General features: G+C 42.2%; 1 long non-coding RNA gene and 1 other non-coding gene across 2 annotated transcripts; one reads left to right on the top strand and one right to left on the bottom strand.

Annotated features, from left to right (window-relative positions):
- Positions 1-3,666: 3,666 nt before the first annotated feature.
- Positions 3,667-3,760, top strand: TRNAI-UAU. The gene is made up of 2 exons: positions 3,667-3,704; positions 3,725-3,760. It is a non-coding gene; the product is annotated as a tRNA-Ile (tRNA).
- A 7,369-nt stretch (positions 3,761-11,129) lies between these two features.
- On the bottom strand, positions 11,130-22,622 carry LOC119853327. The gene is made up of 3 exons (XR_005292021.1): positions 22,511-22,622; positions 14,917-15,075; positions 11,130-13,771 (listed from the first exon to the last, which is right to left on the bottom strand). It is a non-coding gene; the product is annotated as an uncharacterized LOC119853327 (long non-coding RNA).
- Between the last annotated feature and the right edge of the window lie 7 nt (positions 22,623-22,629).

Below are 22,629 nucleotides of genomic sequence, written 5' to 3'. Positions count from 1 at the left end.
CGCACACTTTCCCTGACCTTCTTCTTCTTGCTAACATACCTTAGAAACTCTTCTTGTTACCCTTCACATCCCTTGCTAGCTGCAACTCCAATTATACTTTGGCCTTCCTAGCTGCTTTCAACTACCAGAAAGGGGGTTCCAAAGAGGATGAATCTAAACTGTTCTCAGTGGTATCAGATGGCAGAACAAGGAGTAATAGTCTCAAGTTGCAGTGAGAGAGGTTTAGGTTGGATATGAGGAAAAGATTTTTCACTAGGAGGGTGGTGAAGCACTGGAATGGGTTACGTAGGGAGGTGGTGGAATCTCCTTCCTTAGAGGTTTTTAAGGTCAGGCTTGACAAAGCCCTGGCTTGGGTGATTTAGTTGGGGATTGGTCCTGCTTTGAGCAGCGGTTGGATTAGATGACCTCCTGAGGTCCCTTCCAACCCTGATATTCTATGATTACACCCCTGCATGCTAGAGCAATATTTTTGTACTACTCCCTAGTCATCTCTCCAAGTTTCCTCTTCTTTTAAGCTTACTTTTTGTGTTTAAGCTCACTGAAGATTTCTCCGTTAAGCCAAGCTGGTCATCTGCCATATTTTCTATTCTTTCTGCACATTGTGATAGTTTGTTCCTGCATGCTCAATAAAGGTTCTTTAAAATACAGCCAGCTCTCCTGGACTCCTTTCCCCCTCACATTAGCCCCTCACAGGGTATCCTGCCCATCAGTTCCGTAAGGGAGTCAAAATGTGCTTTTCTGAAGTCCAGGGTCTGTATTCTGCTGCTTTCCTTTCTTCCTTTTGTCAGGATCCTGAACTCGACCATCTCATGGTCACTGCTGCCCAGGTTGCCACCCACTTCTACTTCCCCTATCAATTCTTCCCTGTTTGTGAGCAGCAGATCAAGAGGACTATGGCTCCTACTTGGTTCCTCCAGCATTTGCACCAAGAAGTTGTCCCCAGCACTCTCCAAAAACTGCCTGGATTGTCTGTGCACTGCTATATTGCTCTCCCAGAAGATGTCAGGCTGATTGAAGTCCCCCATGAGAACGAGGGCCTGTGATCTGGAAACTTGTCCGAAGAAAGCCTCATTTATCTCACCCTCCTGGTCTGGTGGTCTATAGCACATGCCCACCACAACACCACCCTTGTTGCTCTCACCTCTACATTTAACCCAAAGACTCTCAACTGGCTTTTCTCCAGTTTCTTATTGGAGCTCTGAGCAATCATACCGCTCTCTTACAGACAGTGCAACTCCTCCACCTTTCCTCCCCTGCCTGCCCTTCCTGAACAGTTTATACCCATCCATGACAGTGCTCCAGTCATGTGAGTTACCCTCCCAAGTCTCTGTTATTCCAATCACATCATAGTTCGTTGACTGTTCCAAGACTTCCAATTCTTCCTGCTTGTTTCCAAGGCTTTTTGTGTTCATGTACAGGCACCTAAGATAACTAGCCTATTGCCCTACTTTCTCAGTATGAATCAGGAGGCTTCCCCTGTTGCACCCTCCTCTTTGTGTTTCCTCCCGGTATCCCACTTCCCCACTTACCTCTGGGCTTTGGTCACCGCTCCCCAGCGAACGTAGTTTAAAGCTCTCCTCACTAGGTTAGCAAGCCTGCCTGCGAAGATGCTCTTCCCTCTCTTCCTAGAATGTGTTATAATCTAAAGCCTAAATGAACTACAGTGCATAAACATGATCTCATCTAAATTCTACTGTAAGAGGGTACTTTAGAAACACTATAGCTGAGATATTAACTTTTATTTATGAAGAATGAGGCTAACTTCCCATCCAAACTTTTGGTCAAATCACGAGAGAAAGATCTGGCTTACAAACAATATAGCCCTGAACATTTATAACAAGATTTATTGAACTGACAACAAAGCAAAGAAATTTTAGAAAACTAATCCCTCTTCACACTGATAAAAATAATTTGTTTTGTGTTCTGATGTTAGTTTTGCTATTTCTTCCCCTTGAAAATAAATTTGACAGTGATAAAATTCAGACATGGGCATGAAGCTCATCAGATAGATTCTTAGTGCCACTATTTGAATGTGTTCTACAGATGAAGACGTTTAGAACTTGATCAAAAAAGTCTTTCTGTTCACATCAATGGGCTTTAGATCAGGGACTTTAGAAATTTTTACCCCAGGCTCAACAATTACTGTGAGGGAATAAAAAATGAAAATATTAGTGATAATATCATGTAATTTTCACAAGTCCTACCCTGCACTCTTTGTCCACTGAAGTCTATGAGATTTTTTTGACTGTCAGGCTCCAGAGATGGTCTTTCCTCTGTTGATGGTGAAGCATTTTAGCTTTGCAAACATTTTCACCAATACCAAGTGGTCATTTGATTAAATGTGAAAAATGGTAACATGTTCCCCCAAATAACAGCAAACTAACTCACAGCTCTTACAGCTGGAAACACTCTTGAATCATTTTTTGTATTATTTTACCAGCTCAAGTATACCTAAACCAAAACTGATATTGATAAAATATCTAGATAGTCCAGAAATATGTTACAAAGAGCTATGCTGCTAGCTCAAACCCTCTGTAGCACAAAATCTTTTGTTGCCCATTTGCATGGGAGCAGATATGCAGCAAATGTGTTGCTGTCACTTTAGGGACATGTTCAGCAAAGTATGACTGATTCACAGGAAGATGTTTGACCTGTTTTCACTTCAGTCACATACCTCTGTTACTGGCTGATTTTCAAGTCACATCTCAAATTAAAAGGGCAGCAGCTCAAACCAAGCCACTTTATAGGCAACTTATATTTTGTTCCTAATTCCAATGTATAGAGATAAATCATCACCCTTTTAGAATCTCTTTTAGTATCTGTTTTGTGTGTGCTAACAATCCCCAATCAATATCTGTAGAGGATGATATTTGGACATATTCTCTATCCCATCCGCAGTCCCACCTCGGTTTGCTCAGGAACAGAAGTGCAGTTTATTCATGCAGCAAGTACATAGAAGTTCAGACAGATAACACAAAATTACTGACCAGATTCCCTCCTTCACCTGAGCCCTGTATGCAGACATGGTGCTGCTAGGCACAGGCACACAACTTCCACATTTTTGTGCCCAGTTTGTGGATCTGTCTTTGGGGGACAGGGGGAATAAGGGTGGGTTCATGTTTAAGGCACTGGATAGGGATTCAGGATTCCTCTGTTCAATTCCTGGCTGTACTGTAAACTTGCCGTGTTTACTTGGGCAAGTCACTCAGTGCCTTAGTCCTCCATTGGTAAGGTGATGTTAATAAGACTTCCCTCAATCTCAGTGTGCTGTGAGATTAAATTCATTACTGTTTGTTAGGGGCTCAGATATGGTGTTAGGGGCCATATAAGCACGCAGAAAATGTGTGCAAAATTTGCCAGTTTAGATGTCAGTTGAGCAATTAGATCTATCACTTTCATGATATGGCAAGTTTGAGATTCAGATCATATAAATTTCACTTTGCTTTGGGTTAATAGGAGTGTAGGTGTGAGACCTGAGAAACCCCTCCCACCCCCCTGTTAAACCAGCCATGGTTGAAACTCAGGGTGTTCACCACTAAAACTGAAAAAAAAAAAAAAGAATGTTCTGCTGATGATAAAGCTCCCTCACCTCAGGAACATCCCTAACAAGAGTTATAACCACCAAGGTTGAAAAGCAGAAACACCCAGGCACTGGGAAATTTGGGTGCTCCAGTAGCGCAATTGGTTAGCGCATAGTATTTATAGGGCAGTGCTGAGTAGAGACATGCTGAGGTTGTGAGTTCAAGCCTCACCTGGAGCACTGTTTTAGGGGGGAGGGGTAGCTCAGTGGTTTGAGCATTGGCCTGCTAAACCCAGGGCTGTGAGTTCAATCCTTGAGGGGACCATTTAGGGATCTTTGGCAAAAATTGGGGCTTGGTCCTGGTTTGAGCAGGGGTTGGACTAGATGACCTCCTGAGGTCCCTTCCAACCCTGATATTCTATGAAATTAGAGAGGATACAGAGAGAGGTTCAATAAATGGTAAAATAAGCTCTAACCAGTATTTTTATGCTGATCATCTGCACGAACAGAAGGTCACAACTAAGTTACAATTTGGACATGAAAGATAAAATGTAAAAAACTTGGGCAGGAAGGAGGACACATAGGTGCCAGTGTGTAATTGGTTAAAATTTTTGTTCTAAAGGATAATGTGATAGGTTTAGTAAATTTGAAGGAGGGAGCTAGTTTTACCTATGTAATGTAAATGAAAAACAATGCACTTTGGGAACCATTTCTGGACTGCAGTTCAACATCAAGCTACTGGAACTCTGATCCCCCTGCATGACCGTGACATGCAGAGGTATAGCAGGAACCCCCAGATGAGTGGATCCTGATTGGCCATCGGGTGAAATGTGTCTGTATATTGGGAGTGGTGAGCATAAGAGATTTGCTTGGTATATGTCTTCTGTGTGCGCTGCTAATAAACAGATGTTTAGAGCACAACTGTGTAAGGCTCTTTCACTGGGAAAAGGTTCTGCAGACCTGTAGAGCCCTGAGCCCCTATGGAAAGGGAAAGTACTTAAATTGACCAGGTTTCTTCCTGAGCCCCATGGGTAGGGGTAGGTGCCTTACACCCTGAGCCCTCGGAAGGGAAAGGGTGGGAATGCCTAAATCTATTGGGTCATACCTTGATCCCTTGGTGGGGTATAGGCGGGGTGTCCTAAATTGAGCAGTTACATGAGAGTGATGCAGGTCTTAAATTCATCCAGGGCTGTCTGGTGTGGAGCTCCGGTAAATATTTTCAACCCCCGGGAGCTTTTATAGCATGTTTGGGGAGTGTAGAGGGCTCCAGGAGATACTCTATGAGAATTTAAATTCTGGCATGGTGATATCATAATTCTGTGAAAATTGCCAAATCATTTTATGGTAATGTTCCTATCCTGTTTGAGCCAGAACATGTTTCTTTTTAAAAAAATGACTGCATCTGTAACCCCACCATAAATAAATGACTGAAATTAAACCACACACACCCCACTGAACTAATATGACAATAAGATAATTATATTTCCATTTTGCTCTGGTGTGTATATTTACATGGCAGTGTTGTGCACCAGCTGAGTGAAAGGAAATTAAAAATCATAAGGCTATTCAAAGCAGTTACACTCTGAGGGCTCCAACCTTTTAAAACTTATGTTTAATGTTCCCCAACATAAATCTAAGCAACTAAATAGGTGTGTTAGATGAAGAGTATTCTATACTTAAACAGGAATTCTTTATTTAATGTCATTATATACACACACACACGCATTTTCATGTATAAAATCTGTTTAAATGGCTCTCCAAATCATTGTATCTCAGGAGCTCACAATCACTGGTAGATTTTCGTCTTCACCATGTTACTGTGAGATAGAGAAGTCAACGAATGGCTACGCAGGTGGTGTCGGAGAGAAGGCTTTGGATTCTTTGACCATGGGATGGTGTTCCATGAAGGAGGAGTGCTGGGCAGAGACGGGCTCCATCTTACGAAGAGAGGGAAGAACATCTTTGCCAGCAGGCTGGCTAACCTAGTGAGGAGGGCTTTAAACTAGGTTCACCGGGGGAAGGAGACCAAAGCCCTGAGGTAAGTGGGAAAGCGGGATACCGGGAGGAAGCACAGGCAGGAAGGTCTGTGAGGGGAGGGCTCCTGCCTCATACTGGGAATGAGGGGCGATCAACAGGTTATCTCAAGTGCTTATATACAAATGCACAAAGCCTTGGAACAAGCAGGGAGAACTGGAGGTCCTGGTGATGTCAAGGAATTATGACGTGATTGGAATAACAGAGACTTGGTGGGATAACTCACATGACTGGAGTACAGTCATGGATGGTTATAAACTGTTCAGGAAGGACAGGCAGGGCAGAAAAGGTGGGGGAGTAGCACTGTATGTAAGGGAGCAGTATGACTGCTCAGAGCTCCGGTACGAAACTGTGGAAAAACCTGAGTGTCTCTGGATTAAGTTTAGAAGTGTGTGCAACAAGAGTGATGTCATGGTGGGAGTCTGCTATAGACCACCGGACCAGGGGGATGAGGTGGATGAGGCTTTCTTCCGGCAACTCACGGAAGCTACTAGATCGCATGCCCTGATTCTCATGGGTGACTTTAATTTTCCTGATATCTGCTGGGAGAGCAATACAGCGGTGCATAGACAATCCAGGAAGTTTTTGGAAAGCGTAGGGGACAATTTCCTGGTGCAAGTGCTAGGGGAGCCAACTAGGGGGGAGCGCTTTTCTTGACCTGCTGCTCACAAACCGGGTAGAATTAGTGGGGGAAGCAAAAGTGGATGGGAATCTGGGAGGCAGTGACCATGAGTTGGTTGAGTTCAGGATCCTGACGCAGGGAAGAAGGTAAGCAGCAGGATACGAACCCTGGACTTCAGGAAAGCAGACTTTGACTCCCTCAGGGAACAGATGGCCAGGATCCCCTGGGGGACTAACATGAAAGGGAAGGGAGTCCAGGAGAGCTGGCTGTATTTCAAGGAATCCCTGTTGAGGTTACAGGGACAAACCATCCCGATGAGTCGAAAGAATAGTAAATATGGCAGGCGACCAGCTTGGCTTAATGGTGAAATCCTAGCGGATCTTAAACATAAAAAAGAAGCTTACAAGAAGTGGAAGCTTGGACATATGACCAGGGAAGAGTATAAAAATATTGCTCGGGCATGTAGGAAAGATATCAGGAGGGCCAAATCGCACCTGGAGCTGCAGCTAGCAAGAGATGTCAAGAGTAACAAGAAGGGTTTCTTCAGGTATGTTGGCAACAAGAAGAAAGCCAAGGAAAGTGTGGGCCCCTTACTGAATGAGGGAGGCAAGCTAGTGACAGAGGATGTGGAAAAAGCTAATGTACTCAATGCTTTTTTTGCCTCTGTTTTCACTAACAAGGTCAGCTCCCAGACTGCTGTGCTGGGCAACACAAAATGGGGAAGAGATGGCCAGCCCTCTGTAGAGATAGAGGTGGTTAGGGACTATTTAGAAAAGCTGGACGTGCACAAGTCCATGGGGCCGGACGAATTGCATCCGAGAGTGCTGAAGGAATTGGCGGCTGTGATTGCAGAGCCCTTGGCCATTATCTTTGAAAACTCGTGGCGAACGGGGGAAGTCCCGGATGACTGGAAAAAGGCTAATGTAGTGCCCATCTTTAAAAAAGGGAAGAAGGAGGATCCTGGGAACTACAGGCCGGTCAGCCTCACCTCAGTCCCTGGAAAAATCATGGAGCAGGTCCTCAAAGAATCAATCCTGAAGCACTTAGAGGAGAGGAAAGTGATCAGGAACAGTCAGCATGGATTCACCAAGGGAAGGTCATGCCTGACTAATCTAATCGCCTTTTATGATGAGATTACTGGTTCTGTGGATGAAGGGAAAGCAGTGGATGTATTGTTTCTTGACTTTAGCAAAGCTTTTGACACGGTCTCCCACAGCATTCTTGTCAGCAAGTTAAGGAAGTATGGGCTGGATGAATGCACTATAAGGTGGGTAGAAAGCTGGCTAGATTGTCGGGCTCAACGGGTAGTGATCAATGGCTCCATGTCTAGTTGGCAGCCGGTGTCAAGTGGAGTGCCCCAGGGGTCGGTCCTGGGGCCCGTTTTGTTCAATATCTTCATAAATGATCTGGAGGATGGTGTGGATTGCACTCTCAGCAAATTTGCGGATGATACCAAACTGGGAGGAGTGGTAGATACGCTGGAGGGGAGGGATAGGATACAGAAGGACCTAGACAAATTGGAGGATTGGGCCAAAAGAAATCTAATGAGGTTCAATAAGGATAAATGCAGGGTCCTGCACTTAGGATGGAAGAATCCAATGCACCGCTACAGACTAGGGACCGAATGGCTCGGCAGCAGTTCTGCGGAAAAGGACCTAGGGGTGACAGTGGACGAGAAGCTGGATATGAGTCAGCAGTGTGCCCTTGTTGCCAAGAAGGCCAATGGCATTTTGGGTTGTATAAGTAGGGGCATAGCGAGCAGATCGAGGGACGTGATCGTTCCCCTCTATTCGACACTGGTGAGGCCTCATCTGGAGTACTGTGTCCAGTTTTGGGCCCCACACTACAGGAAGGATGTGGATAAATTGGAAAGAGTACAACGAAGGGCAACGAAAATGATTAGGGGTCTAGAGCACATGACTTATGAGGAGAGGCTGAGGGAGCTGGGATTGTTTAGTCTGCAGAAGAGAAGAATGAGGGGGGATTTGATAGCTGCTTTCAACTACCTGAAAGGGGGTTTCAAAGAGGATGGCTCTAGACTGTTCTCAATGGTAGCAGATGACAGAACGAGGAGTAATGGTCTCAAGTTGCAATGGGGGAGGTTTAGATTGGATATTAGGAAAAACTTTTTCACTAAGAGGGTGGTGAAACACTGGAATGCGTTACCTAGGGAGGTGGTAGAATCTCCTTCCTTAGAGGTTTTAAGGTCAGGCTTGACAAAGCCCTAGCTGGGATGATTTAACTGGGACTTGGTCCTGCTTTGAGCAGGGGGTTGGACTAGATGACCTTCTGGGGTCCCTTCCAACCCTGATATTCTATGATTCTATCTCCCTTTCACAGAGGTGCAACAGAATAGCTTAAGTGACTTGGCAAAGGTCACATGGGAAGTCTGTGGCTGAGCTGGGACTTGAGCCCAGATTTCCTGAGCCTCAGACTAGTGCCTCATGCACTGGGCCAAGCCAAGATAGTGATCATTCAATTAATAGGCAATACTCCCATGTTCGGAACACCCTAACAATACTTAGCATGAGGTCATTTCTGTTGGAGAAAGAGCCAAGCTTTCGAACTACACAGAGCTCTTCGTCAGAACTGGGCAGAAGATGATTTTGTGTAGATATAAAGCTTGTCTCTTTCTCCAACAGAAGTTGGTCTAATAAAAGATATTACCTCACCAAACTTGTCTCTCTAATATCTTGGGACCAACATGGCTACATAACAACACTACAAAGTACTTAACATATACATTCTCATGTCCTTTCACATGCAAGCATCATATAGTAACTTAATACATTTCTCATTCCTCAGCAACGCATAGCCCATAATCTTCCATCCTCCTCATGTGCCTGGGAGCAAAGCCGAGCTCTGAAACATTATAAAGAGATGGATCTTCAAGCATTTTTTTTCCTCAAACACATAGATGGGTCTGTTTATTCCCAGAGGAATAATCAAAACTCAGCACTTCAGGAAAACAAGCAACCCAAAGTTTCAGTCTACATTCTGTAAGGCCACTTCTTTCAACAGCTTTTCTATTGTAGCTAAAATGTTTTTAGATTTCAGTTTTTATTTCACAAAGCATCTGCTGAGTTAACTTTTGGCTTAAAAGTATTGTCTTGTAGGTGAAAAGGTACAGCAGGACACCGCTTGCATCACTGCTAGTGTGGGGTGGTCTGTAGAAGGAGTCAATGCCCAGAAAGGATACTATTTTAAAAATGTTTTCCATTTCAAATGTGAATTCTTCTCAATGGTGCATATAAAGGAAAAGCTAAACAATCTGTATAGAGTAGAAGCACATTTTCTGTGCAGTCTTTAATGGAGAGGATTGATGGGATTGTGGTTAACGGGGTGGGATGGTCTGAATTTTAGCCTCACCTCTGCCACAGTCTTCCTGTGTGACTTTGAGTAAGTCACATATAGCCAAATCTTCAAAAATACTTGTTTTTTTAAAATGCTCTAGCTTAAATCACAAGCTATTGGGTTTTATTCAGGATTTGGTGAAATTCTATGGCCTGTGTTGCGCAGGAATTCAAGCTAGACAATCATAATGGTCCCTTATGGCCTTAAAATCTTTGAAAGCACTTGAGTCAGAGTGAGTGTATTTATCTTAAGTACACTTTTAATTGTATTTTACTATTAAAAAGCTCCATTTAGTCACAGTTGACTAATGAGCCTTCACTTTTGCAATTACTCCAGTCATTGCACACCTATTTAATCAGTACTGTTGCAGACAATGGCCATGTTATAAATATAGATCAGACTGGTAATTGTGAGTAACAAAACTATAATTCTGTCAGGGATTTTGCTGACAATGTAAAAGCTGGGAGGGAAGCTTAAAATTTCTATGTTTTGACCAGATTCCCTTGAAAGAATCATACAATGTTAAAACCAGACAAACTTTGAATTATGGAGTTATGACTGATTCCTAGATCTGTATCTTCCACGTACTACCAATGACAGGTTTCAGAGTAGCAGCCGTGTTAGTCTGTATTCACAAAAAGAAAAGGAGTACTTGTGGCACCTTAGAGACTAACAAATTTATTTGAGCATAAGCTTTCGTGAGCTACAGCTTACTTCATCGGAAGTGAGCTGTAGCTCACAAAAGCTTATGCTCAAATAAATTTGTTAGTCTCTAAGGTGCCACAAGTACTCCTTTTCTTTATACTACCAATGCTTTCTTTCCCTGCTGTTTAAGTCACCTTCCACTTTTTCCCTTCCCTTTTGCTGCCCCCATCTTATTTTTTCTCCCTATTGACACATCCTGGCCCTATTTAATTTCCCTTGGTCCTTTTGGGTTGGAAGGGACCTCAGGAGGTCATCTAGTCTAACCCCTTGCTCAAAGCAGGACCAACCCCAACTAAATCATCCCAGCCAGGGCTTTGTCAAGCTGGGCCTTAAAAATTGTAAGGATGGAGATTCCACAACCTCCCTAGGTAACCCATAGACTTCAAAGGATTTATTCCCTATTTGCACACACATGAGGCAAGACCAGAGTCAGTCCCTTCAAATATAATAAGATCAGTACAGTCAATAAAATTATAGCCAATTGAAACATTTTTGCTTGGTATTTTGTGCAAGAGTTCACTCCATTCCATAACACTGTCACCCAAAAAGAAAAGCAGTACTTGTGGCACCTTAGAGACTAACAAATTTATTAGAGCATAAGCTTTCGTGAGCTGTAGCTCACGAAAGCTTATGCTCTAATAAATTCGTTAGTCTCTAAGGTGCCACAAGTACTGCTTTTCTTTTTGTGAATACAGACTAACACGGCTGTTACTCTGAAAACTGTCACTCAAGAAATAGCGAACTACTCTTCCTTTTAGAAGTATTTGATAGCCAATACATGCAATTCCCCAAAATTACAGAAGAGGGAGCTGATGTTTCATTTTAGAAACTAGAATTACTAGCATACAAAGGCTTCTATCCAGTGTAAAGTAGGAAGAAAGATAATCAGCAACTCTAAGATTTTCTCTTGTAATCTTGCTAGCTCATACTATTTGGTGCTTTTTCTTCAGAAGAAAAAAGATCCATCTTGTTGGAAACAGTTACAGTAATGGATTGAACAGAACACTACAGCCACATGCTTAAAATCTTTCCAGCTTGAAGGACAAATTCTAAGTAATATTGCAAGCTATCCATAAAATGCTTACTACCTGATGTCTATTACTAGAATGCAGCTTATTCTGCTTTGAATCTTCTGATGCTAGTTCCTGTGACAGTCCTCCTGTGATTCCCATTCAAAACTTTGCTTTCTCTGCAGTTTACCAAAATGAAGTAAAATAAAGCCTCATTAAAGAAAATGAGCATGTGTACATATATGTATGTTACATTAAAAATCCTAGATTCTAAGAACAACTGGTAAAAAGTCAACCTCTCAAAATTTGGGAAGAATCAGACTTGCCCACGCAACCGTGATTCCTCACCTTGATGTGTGTGCATTATGATACAGCCTGTAATTACAAGCTCACATACTATTTTTTCCACAGGATCTCTGCCTCATTCCGTGCCCATGATGGATGGTACAATGCTGAGTAATATTTTATTGTTTCCTTGCGCTCCACCATCTGTCTCCACCTGTTGTCTCGTCTTGTATTGTCATTGTTGTTCATTGTCTGAACAGCACCTAGCACAATGAGGTATGGGGCTCAAGCCGACAACTCAATACTACTACAACTAATAAACAGCACCCACAGGCAGCAAAAGCAGTATGAACCTGCTGCTGGAGCCCTTACTCTACACTTCAGTTAAACAGCCACCTTAGCCTGAGTCCCCTGAGCCTGAGTCAGCTGGCATGGACCAGATGGTGATGTGTAATTGTAGTGTAGACATGCCTAGGTTTGATAAGAGGTGCACTGATTTGGCTGCAAATTCAAAATGAGTTGTTGCTGAATATAACAAATTGATTTATTCATCTGATATTCTACTGTGAGACCTTGTTGATTCTGCAGTGAGCTCAGTGCAGCTGCACTCCTGGGTCAGTCCACACTTAGGTCATTGCAGGATTGTACCTAATTTGCCTTGTCAGTGCTAATAGCTCCAAAGACTTTTTTCTTGGTGGAAAAGGTGACTCTTTCTCAATCAGTTAGAATATTTTTGAGAACTTTTTGACATATGGAGTAACTTACTGTGTTTCAGAAAGTGTTGAGATACATCAATGTTACTAGTCATTTTGAAAAAATGTCCTCAGTTCAGTAATGCCTTCACTGAGCTATCTTTTAGAGAACTAAAATTCAAATCAATGTAAGGAACAATAAATTTGTGTAGCAACTAATTTTAACTAAGGTATAGCCAAGTGAATTAGGACATCTGAAGAATTATAACTGTTAGCATTACCCAATCAACAGATAAAGGACAATCAGTAGTAAATAAGAATATCAAAGTCTACAACTGGTGTGTAAGCACACTAGTCTCTAAAATTGCCTATTCGTAAAGCTGCTTGGCAACTTTAAGAACAAATTTTTTGGAAAATGTCCACATTTCAACATTGTGACCCTTTTGTATGGTACAAAATGGACCCTTTTTTTTTAAAAAAAAATATGTATCAAAACTGTTATGGAAACGATTATCAGAATTTTTCATTTACCAAAACCTATTGGTGTTTTCTTGTTTTGTTCTCTCTTTTTGGTAAGTTTTAGTAATGACTTCCATAAAAAAGTTGATAAAGTCACAATTATTCTAAATGAAATATTTTGGAAAATAATCAGTTTACTAAAATTTTCATTTTTTAAAAAAAGAGGCAACATGTAGAGGGAAAAAACTTTTGGATAAAATATTGACCAGGTATATTATTAGCAAAGTGATCTCCATGTTAACTGTAAGAAGACAGTAAATATTGTTTAGTATTTTTATAATGGCAAGAGTATACTGAGAATTTGTTGGCACTTTCTGGGAATCATCACTGGTGCTCTTGATCCCTAAAATATGCTAGAAGGAGGACACAAGCAGTGACCTTGCCTAGGGTGTGATAGGGGGAGAAGGAGAGGGAAGGACACTGCCAGACAATGACCATTCCAAAGATTATTGAAAAAAAAATCCTCTAGCCACTCAGATTCTCCCAGATAGATAGAAGTACATTACTCACCCCTTCGGACCTCTCCAGTGAGGGCTGTGTAGAGTACGGGCACAGTAAGCAAGGAGTGCAGAAGGTGAAATGGCCAACAGGGTACGAGGAAAGTAGCTGCATGAGGCTTGATAGAGTGGGCCCCTAGATCTCCCTTTCACCGGCAGGTGAGGAGTTGAGAAGAAGGTTCAGGACCTTCCCCAGTGGCAGTGGTATTGGAAGAGGTAGTTACATTAGGTACAACTTTATTATGGACCATCTAAATTGTATAACATCTAAAATATCATTACCACCATGGGAGGGTGCTCTTGTACTAACACAGTGGAATGCTGTCATTATATGCAAGTTCATGGGTGCTCATTTATAAAAGGTCTTTAAATGTAATCCTCAATAGCTGCCAGGTTGTCCATTGTAAGTGTGATTCTCACTTCTCTTGAAGTCCTGCTGCTGTATGCTGTGCTGGCTGTTTTGAAGTCTCCTACTGCAATTTGCACTATGCAGTCTGGGACACTGGAGAAGCAGATCTGCACAGATCCTTCAGCTGGTAGAGAGAAGTGTTATACTGTTAAATAATAGCTGTGAACAGCACAGAGAATTGGGAGGAAAGTCAATTTCACTTTATTTTTAGGTCAATTTTTTTCTATGCAGGCAGGTGCCACAGTAGTAATGGGCATGATCTACAAATCTTAGGCAGGCAGATGAAACTGCAACTATCCCATTAACAACTAGCATGGGAAAGCTGGTTCTCATTGACAACCCCTACTCCAGCCAGCTGGGTAGAAAATCTGGGGACTTGCTCCCCATCTGATTCAGAAGGCCAAGTGAAGGTTCTGCCACCTCTCAACTCTCCAGAGAACTGGATGAAGAACTATACTGGTCCCTAATACCACCGGATGTCATGGGAAAGGTCTCTGGCAGTTTCCAATTCCATCCAAGATCCCTCCGGCAATCCCTTGGGCTTCTTTCCATGTATTAGAGCCATAGTTGCATGGGACACTATTCACAGCTCCATACTGTTGTAGGATATTGCACTACTGCAATCTTAGAATTTGCAACTGCACATATATTATATATTATGTGAGTTGTGTGGATTGATTTGCTTGATTTCATTTCATACTTACAACAGCAGCAATTAAATCATACTGAGGATGAATCATTTGGGGAATCTGAACAAAAAAAAAATCTTCAAACATTTGTTACTTGTTGAAAAGCCAAAAAAAAACCCCCTTAATTATGGTGTGTTTAATGCATACAGAATATTCCCCTTCTCAAAAACTTAAAATGACTAATGTGATCTGGCTCAAACTTTACCCTTTGAGCTGAGTGCAAGAAGATTAGGTCCAAAAGATGAATAACATAGAAAGTTATGAACACAAGGGACCAGATACTCAACTGGTGTAATCAGCCACACTCCATTGACTTCAAGGGAGTGAAATCAGTTTACTCCAGCTGAGAAACTGACCCAGTTGTGTTTAATGGACGTGACAAAGCACTGTGGTAAACACTAGATGCTATTCTGTATGCCAATTGAATAGTACCAAATGTATAATCCTAAAGAGCTGTCTGACCATGGAAGAGAACAATAAATATAAACCTCTCAATTTGTGATAGTTAAGATATAGTTCTAGAAGTTATTGCTGGGTTGCAGACTGTACGGTTGGAAGATTATGTAAATGAATTTCATACCTGCTTTTGGTGGATGAGTAATGACTTTACATTTCTTATTCTTATTCAGGAATTAGCAGGGTTCCATTACATATTCATGGATGTTATCTCTTCCCTGGGTCATTTTAATTAACCAAAACAATGGCAGATGACAGAATAATTGATTGAAAGTACAGGTAGCTGTGATGACAAATTAGAAATAATTTTAAGTGCACACAGCAGATGTATTGCTAATGGATAAGTAATAGACCGTACATTTTACACAGGGATATATAGAAAGTTGACTATCTTAATAAAATGTAACTACCTAGGCAACCAATCACTTAACAATTAAAGAGACTTGCATAATGCCAGATGTGACAAGCAACTTCTATTTCCTGCAGTTCATAATAGTTGCAGAAGTATTTAGTCATCCATTAATCAAAAACATTTCAAAAAATGGGAAGGAGAGAACTGAAGGTGAAGTGTGAAGATGGTAAAAATCAGCTTTTGAAAACAGGCAGAAAAAAGAGTGCATAGAATTAGGATTAAAAGCACTCACAATATTTCTTTCCAGCTGTCTATTGCACCAGTCAGTAGTTAACCATTACGCTACACCTAATAAAGACACTTAGGTATTTGTGAAGGAAGAGAATACTGGTTGTTTTTCAAATAGACTCTGAAGAGGCCAATCCTATAAGCAGACCCATACTCCCCATTGACCTTAGGCTGGACCCATACTACCCATGGAAATCAATGGGACACTACATAAGCAGACTTGCTTTAAGACTTGAGTCCTTACAGTGTTATATTCTTATGGCCCAATACTTATAGCCCTATACAGGCAAAATTGCCACTCCCATTGACTTCAATACGAGTTTTACCTTGCTAAGGAGTACAGAAATGGGTTTGTCCAGGGCCAACCTTACGGGTGAGCGATTTAGGAAACCAACATAATAGGAAACACTATTTTACTTGGAGGGTGGTGAAGCACTGGAATGGGTTACCTAGGGAGGTGGTGGAATCTCCATACTTAGAGGTTTGACAAAGTCTTGGCTGGGATGATTTAATTGGTGTTGGTCCTGCTTTGAGCAGGGGGTTGGACTCCTGAGGTTTCTTCCAACCCTAATCATCTATGATTCTATGAACCCGAGTGCCATAGTCCGGAGGCACTGTGGTCATTAGGCAAGGAGCAGGGTGGGCATGGGGTGCAAGGCAGTAGAAGGGAGCTTGGGGCAATGGGGAGGAGGTAAACTGGGGAGGCAACGGGTGCCAAAATGTAAGTTTGCCATTTTCTCTAAGGCTGTCCCTGGGTTTGTCTCCTCGAACTTCACATTGTAACTGTCATTAGTTTATGGATGCAAGAATGGAATTTAAGTTGATGCTAATGCAATCTGGAGTAAGTGATATTTATTATATGCCATGAAAAAAATGAATGGCATATTGGAATGGTAATTGTTAATGGTTTTTTAAACATTTTTTCCCCAAAGTTTTACATTTCCTATTTTTAAGCCTGATTAGCTTGGGCTGATTGATGCTGGCGGATGGATGAAATGAATGTCTGTACTTGACAATACTTTGCCAATGGTTGACTTCCTGCACAGGCATTTGCCAAAGAAACAGTTTGTCCTGTCTGTCAAAAATACCTCTGTGTATTTTCAGAGATGTGTTGATGTATGAAGAAGACTGATTATGGATTTAAAAATTAAATTAAACAATTTTCTCCTTTCACAGGATTTCTCATTAATAAAACAGTGTGGTTTTAGTTCTTACAGTAATATACAAAGTTCAGAAAGCCTAATGTGAAGAACATTTCTTTGTGAATACCAAAAAGTGTCTGATAAGGACATTGAAAACTTGCATGTTAATTTTATGAGTGCAAGTTGAACTCACATAACTGAAAATAATTAGTTCACTTTTAGGAGAGTTATCCTTGCTAATAATTCATCTAAGCAGCAAACATATTGGTAGAATACTACTAGTATAAGAGCTGAAGTCAGAGCAAACTCAGTAGAAAAGAATTCAGACATACACAATTATTTCATCATGCAGTTAGTGTTAGAATAGACATTTGGTTGAAGTTTTTATCAGGAATATTTCCCACATGAATTTGATTGTTTTTGGCAATGTGTTCCACTTCCCTTTCCACTTCATCTCTGGTGCCAAACTCCTAGAAAATGTATAGAACTTCATTACCCACATGCTGTATATTGCAGTACAACATTCTGACTGTTATATCATCACAAAACGTATTAGAAATAGTTAGCCTCAAGCAGCCAACTTCTGCTTTTGGTTACACCTGTGAAATCCCCTGACTTTAATGGAGCTGCAAAGGTGTAAACTAGAAACAGAAGTTGGCTAAAGAACTCTTATGACAACTTCTCTAAACTGACTGCATTGTCAACTTCTTTGTGGAACCTATCTACTTTGTTCACATAAACACTGACAGACTACATGGTGTTATGGGGTAGCATAAAGTTTCATCATCATTAGTTTGGTTGGGTGTGTTGCTTTCTGTGGGGAATCAGGTCATCCCAAATAAGTGACAATGAAAACTTTATACTATGACACCATATACAAAAAAGAAAAGGAGTACCTGTGGCACCTTAGAGACTAACAAATTTATTAGAGCATAAGCTTTCGTGAGCTACAGCTCACTTCATCGGATGCATTAACTATTTTAGAGAGTTTTAAAAAAAATATTTGGGATTAAATTTGTCTCTCTCCACCTGTCAAGCCTTACTTATTATCACTCCAATTAAATAGGGCTCAAAGGAAACATATTCTCTCTCTCTCTCGTTACAGTGATTTGTGTGTGGACAAGGAAAGGTGTGTGGGTTTTTTTGTTTGTTTTTGTTTCATTTTTTAAAAACAGTTAAATGATCTTCATCCAGGCCAGGGGCTCTGAGTTAGCTCGAGAAGACCTCTGGGGAGCCCAGCACAAAAAGAGCAACCATCCAGTATGTGTGCAGCATCCTTGAAAGCGTCACCAATGGACAGTGGGCTGTCCTGGACATCCTAAGCATGGTTGACCTTGGCACAACAAATCAGGCCACACCTGAACTTACTAAACTACCTTCAGTGGCAGTGTGGGAGCCCAAAGTCAGGTAGCCATTCAACTGTCCTGGTAATTATGTAGGAGTTTATGATTGTGGGAGAGGCTCTCTCCAATTTTATTTACAACTGTGAGCTGCTGATTTTATCAACTGGATGGAGATTGTGTTACACAGATGATGGCAGGGAGCATTCTATATATCCCTGAACAGTGACAAGCACAGCATTTGCTGTACGTTGGTGATCAGTTTGTTGGAAGATCGGAAGCCAGATGTTAGGTGGAGATGTATGGTTACCAGTCCAAGCCAATATACATTTTGTTGGCTTCATTCTCATTATGATAATTCTCAAACTATTCTGTTTCCTGTTGATAGCTCAAACAATATTTGAACTGCAGGTTTCAGGAAAAGGATTGCCGTGTAATGAACATATTGTTCACTGACAAATAATGGATATTTATTCATTCCTAAAATGAGCTTGGATTCCATGGTGATTGGCATGCTATAAATATCTAAAATAGATGTGTTAACCATGCAGAGTATGCCTATTCTATAGGCCTAATTTTGGTGAAGTTATCGGCTTTGACCAAAGGAGAGCCATTAACCTTCATGGTGATGTTGATCATACATGGAGACTTAGCACAGTGGAATATCCAGGATCCACAGCAAGTCCTCATAGTCAACATGCCTGGATTTATTATAGCTACCAGGCCACAGAGTCTTCTGAACAGAAAAATCCTAGCAGTATTAGAATGCAGAAATTACCTTACTTTCTGCAGAAAATACCAATTCATATGTGAAGCAACTGTTCTGCTGCTTTCCTTGTCCCATCTTAATGATCTGAATTCATTCTTATGTAAGAAGGGAGTTTATGGAGTTACACTAGTGATTGATCTGTTCGGGTATTTTTAGTAAGATGTCTTGATTATAAAGGATCAGACTCTCATTACTTTACGCAGATAGAAGAGTACTTCCCATTCACTGCATCAATAGTGCCACTGAAATCAGTGGGACTATTGGAGGAGTAAAGTACCACTCAGAGTAAGGGCATGAGATTCTGGCCCAAAGTCTGGGTGAGTGACTGATAATGACAAGTCAGACATTTCCAGTGCTACTTGTAGAGCCAATCAAACCATTTACAATAAAATTTCATTTAGTTCAAATATGATCCTTCTGTTGAAGCTGGAATGTTTTGGGGAGATGCATTAGTTCCAGCAAAATCTCTCTGTTTTTGAGAGCAAGAGAGATTATCTCAATGCATAGCCTGATGGTTAGGTTCAAGTCCCTGTTATGGCTCATTGAGAGTAATCTGGGATGAAAAACTCTTGTGAATCAGGCAGCAAAGATGCTCCCAACCCTCAAAAGCAGTTCTCTCAAAGCCATCAAGCTTTGTACACGTGCCCCTTCCTAAATAGAAAGGCTCAGGTTTCAGTACAAAAATGGGCATTTCAACACAACTCTGTTTTGGTGAAAACTTTCTAGAGGTTTTGGTTTTTGTTCCAATGAGGAACAAAAAAAAAAAAAAAATTCAAACCTCACATGCTGACACAAAACAGAATTGTTATCCCCTGGCTAGCTCTAACTCAGGGGTGGGCAAAATTTTTGGCCTGAGGACAACATCTGGGTATGGAAGTTGTGTGGTGGGCCATGAATGCTCACAAAATTGGGGTTGGGGTGCAGGATGGGGTGAGGACACTGGGATGGGGCCAGAAATGAGGAATTCAGAGTGCCAGAGGGGGCTCCGAGCTGAGGCAGGGGGTTGGGTTGCTGGGGGGGGCGCGAGGGCTCTGGTTGGAGGTGCAGGCTCTGAAGTGGGGCTAGGGATGAGAGCCTTGGGGTGTAGGAGGGTGCTCCAGGCTGGGACTGAGAGGTTCAGAGAGTGTGGGAGGGGGCTCCAGGCTGGGGCAGGGATTGGGGCACGTATGGGTGAGCACTCCAACTGGGAGTACAGGCTCTGAGGATGAGGGGTTTGGAGTGCAGGAGAGTGCTCCAGGCTGGGATCTAGGGGTTCGGAGGACAGGAGGGAGATCAGGGCTGGGGCAGGATTTGGAGCATGTGAGGGGCTCAGGGGTGCAGGCTCTGGGTGGTGCTTACCCCAAACAGCTGCCAGAAGCCACGGCATGTCCACCCTCCAGCTCCTACGCGGAGGTGAGGCCCGGCAGCTCTGTGTGCTGCCCTGTCCACAGGAACTGCCCCTGCAGCTCCCATTGGCCACAATTCCTGGCCTATGAGAACTGCGGGGGCTGCCATGCTGCTGCTTCTGGGAGCCGCAGCATGTCTGCGTGCCGCGGCCCATGACTCTGCTCCCTGGTTGGAGCATGGGAACGGGGCAAGCTCCAGACCCCACTCCCCAGCGGGAGCTCGAGGGTCGGATTAAATCATCTGGAGGGCTGGATGTGGCTTGAGGGCCGTAGTTTGTCCACCCCTGCTCTAACTAGTAGTGCTCCTCAGCACCCAAGACCTTTAACAGGTTAGCTAATTCTAAGTATAGGAAAAACAGGCTTGCAATGCCTGCAACAGAAGACAGATCTGTCAACAAATCAGTATTTATCCATACGCTGCAGCACCTGTTTCAGCTGGAGTGAACCAAGCATAATTAGTGCTTGGAGAAGGTACTTGACTGGGGACTTCTGTAAAGGCTTTGGCATCTGCCTGTACTGGGAAGTTGTCTCCTTCATTCTTCCCCCTTTGAGATAGCTACCTAAATTACATCTTCCTGGACTGCTGCTTTGAGGATGGTCACTCCCCTCATCCAATTCCTATAAATCACCTGTCCAAGATGAGAAATGAGTTTTTTTGGGAAAAAGAGTTATGAGGATTAGGGAACTATAGAGGGAGCAAAGCAGCCTTTGCAAAGCTGGAAAGTGGCAAACTGTTGTGAACTACAGGTAGAGTTTATATTTTGGTTGATATGTGATATTATATGTGTATACTTTATATTTAGATTCTCTTTTGGCTTCAGTCTTAGGATTGGCACAAAAATAGAAACAACTGTAAAAGCCTCAGTTATTTACAGCCATGATGCAGCTCATGGTTTTTTTAATATCAAGAATTGAGCATTTTTTCAGTACCAAAATTGGAAGTCATAGCATGTTAGGCTGTAGGAATGGATGTCAGAGTTTGTATTGGGTTGGGGGCACGGAATTTCTGTTTGTTTAAAACTAGATGAGCTGCTCCAATTTTTCTATTGCCTTTCTAGTAGTCACCTGCTTTTGGAGCAGAGCAAACATTTATGTCTCTATATTTCTCATTTTCTGCCCGAGTCACCTAATGCTATCAGCAAAATGATCCCTTCCTTTAAACAGCATATAAATCAAAGATTTAGTCAATGCAATCTAAGAAGGACACCCATTTGTATCTAATCTGTCCACCTCCAGAAGAAATGTATGTACAGTATATACATTCTTAGTGGCTTATCAGCTCTAAAAAGAACTGAGAGCCTTAAAAAAAAAAAACAGAGCCTCTATAAAAATGTGGAAAGATTGACTTGCATCAGAGTTCATCAGAATAAATTTTGAACTTGACCAGACTTTGGGAGAGGCAATGAGGATAATTTGGAACATGGTTTCCTCTCTCCCCCTACCCCCGCTGCTTATCTTGATTTCAAACAGATCCATTCTTACATCTTCAATCTCTGATAAAATTGAGCTGGCAAAGAGAAGCAACAAGGCGCCTTAGCTGGAGCACTATCTGAAGATTTTATCACCCCCTTTCAGAAGTTCTACAAAGCAGAGGGGCTTCAGGACTTTTCAAAGAAGTCTCAATAGCTGTTCTTGAAGCAGATTGTAAATAGTGTGTGGCTTTGAATATATGTATATATAAAAGTCCCTAATAAGGGGTTTATGGAAAAAAGGGGCTACACCAGAAAAATCAAAGATCTCATTTTTATTGATGTCTGCATGATATTTTCTATTATAGTTTCATGTTGGACCTAATTGTGCTACCCCTTCTCTCACTGAATAGTACCTTTTGATTTCAGTGGAATTGCTTGTGTGTCAATATACTACTCACTGTGAATAAAAGTGAAGCAACTGGACCAAAAGTGAGGATCCTGGGCTAGTATAAATCAGTGTAGAACAATTGATTTTAGAAAATATGAGCTAGTTTGGCCCTCCTTGCTTATTATATAATGTTAGTTACCTGTTCTACAGGACTTGTGGGATTCACCAGATTTATGCAAGCCCATGAGCAAAGAAAACCCTAGAGGGATGGAGCTCTGTAGTGAGTGACAACTCTCTGGTGTGGTGCCTCCTGCTGGTCATCTCAGGAATTAGCTCTTTCCAGTCTTCAGACCACCCTCTGCAGGCTGGTGTATCACCTGCCACTAGCCCTGTATCCCTCCCAGATCCCAGTGCCCCTTTACCTCAGGGTTCTGCCCCAGCAATAGCCCTACACTCTGGGTCTCCCCTCCCTGGGGAACCCCCAACCCTCTAAACCCACCTTGCCTCAGTGGCTACTGAGGGACATCATCTAACCCTCACTCACTGGGGCAGACTACAGTGTAATGGCCACTCATCACTGGCAATGGGTTATGACCTGCTGCCTTTGCCTATCCCCAGGCCACCCCTCTGCAGCCCCAGTACCTTTTTTGGGCCTCTACCAAGGCCTGCAGGTTTACCAGGCTGGAGCTCCCTCTTCTCTAGTTACCATCTTCTCAGGCAGCTATCCCTTCCCACTCCAGGACTAGAGTGAGACTCCTACT

This window comes from Dermochelys coriacea, chromosome 3, assembly GCF_009764565.3.
Source record: "Dermochelys coriacea isolate rDerCor1 chromosome 3, rDerCor1.pri.v4, whole genome shotgun sequence".
Taxonomy (NCBI): domain Eukaryota; kingdom Metazoa; phylum Chordata; order Testudines; family Dermochelyidae; genus Dermochelys; species Dermochelys coriacea.
This window is presented reverse-complemented; position numbering and strand designations above follow the sequence as displayed.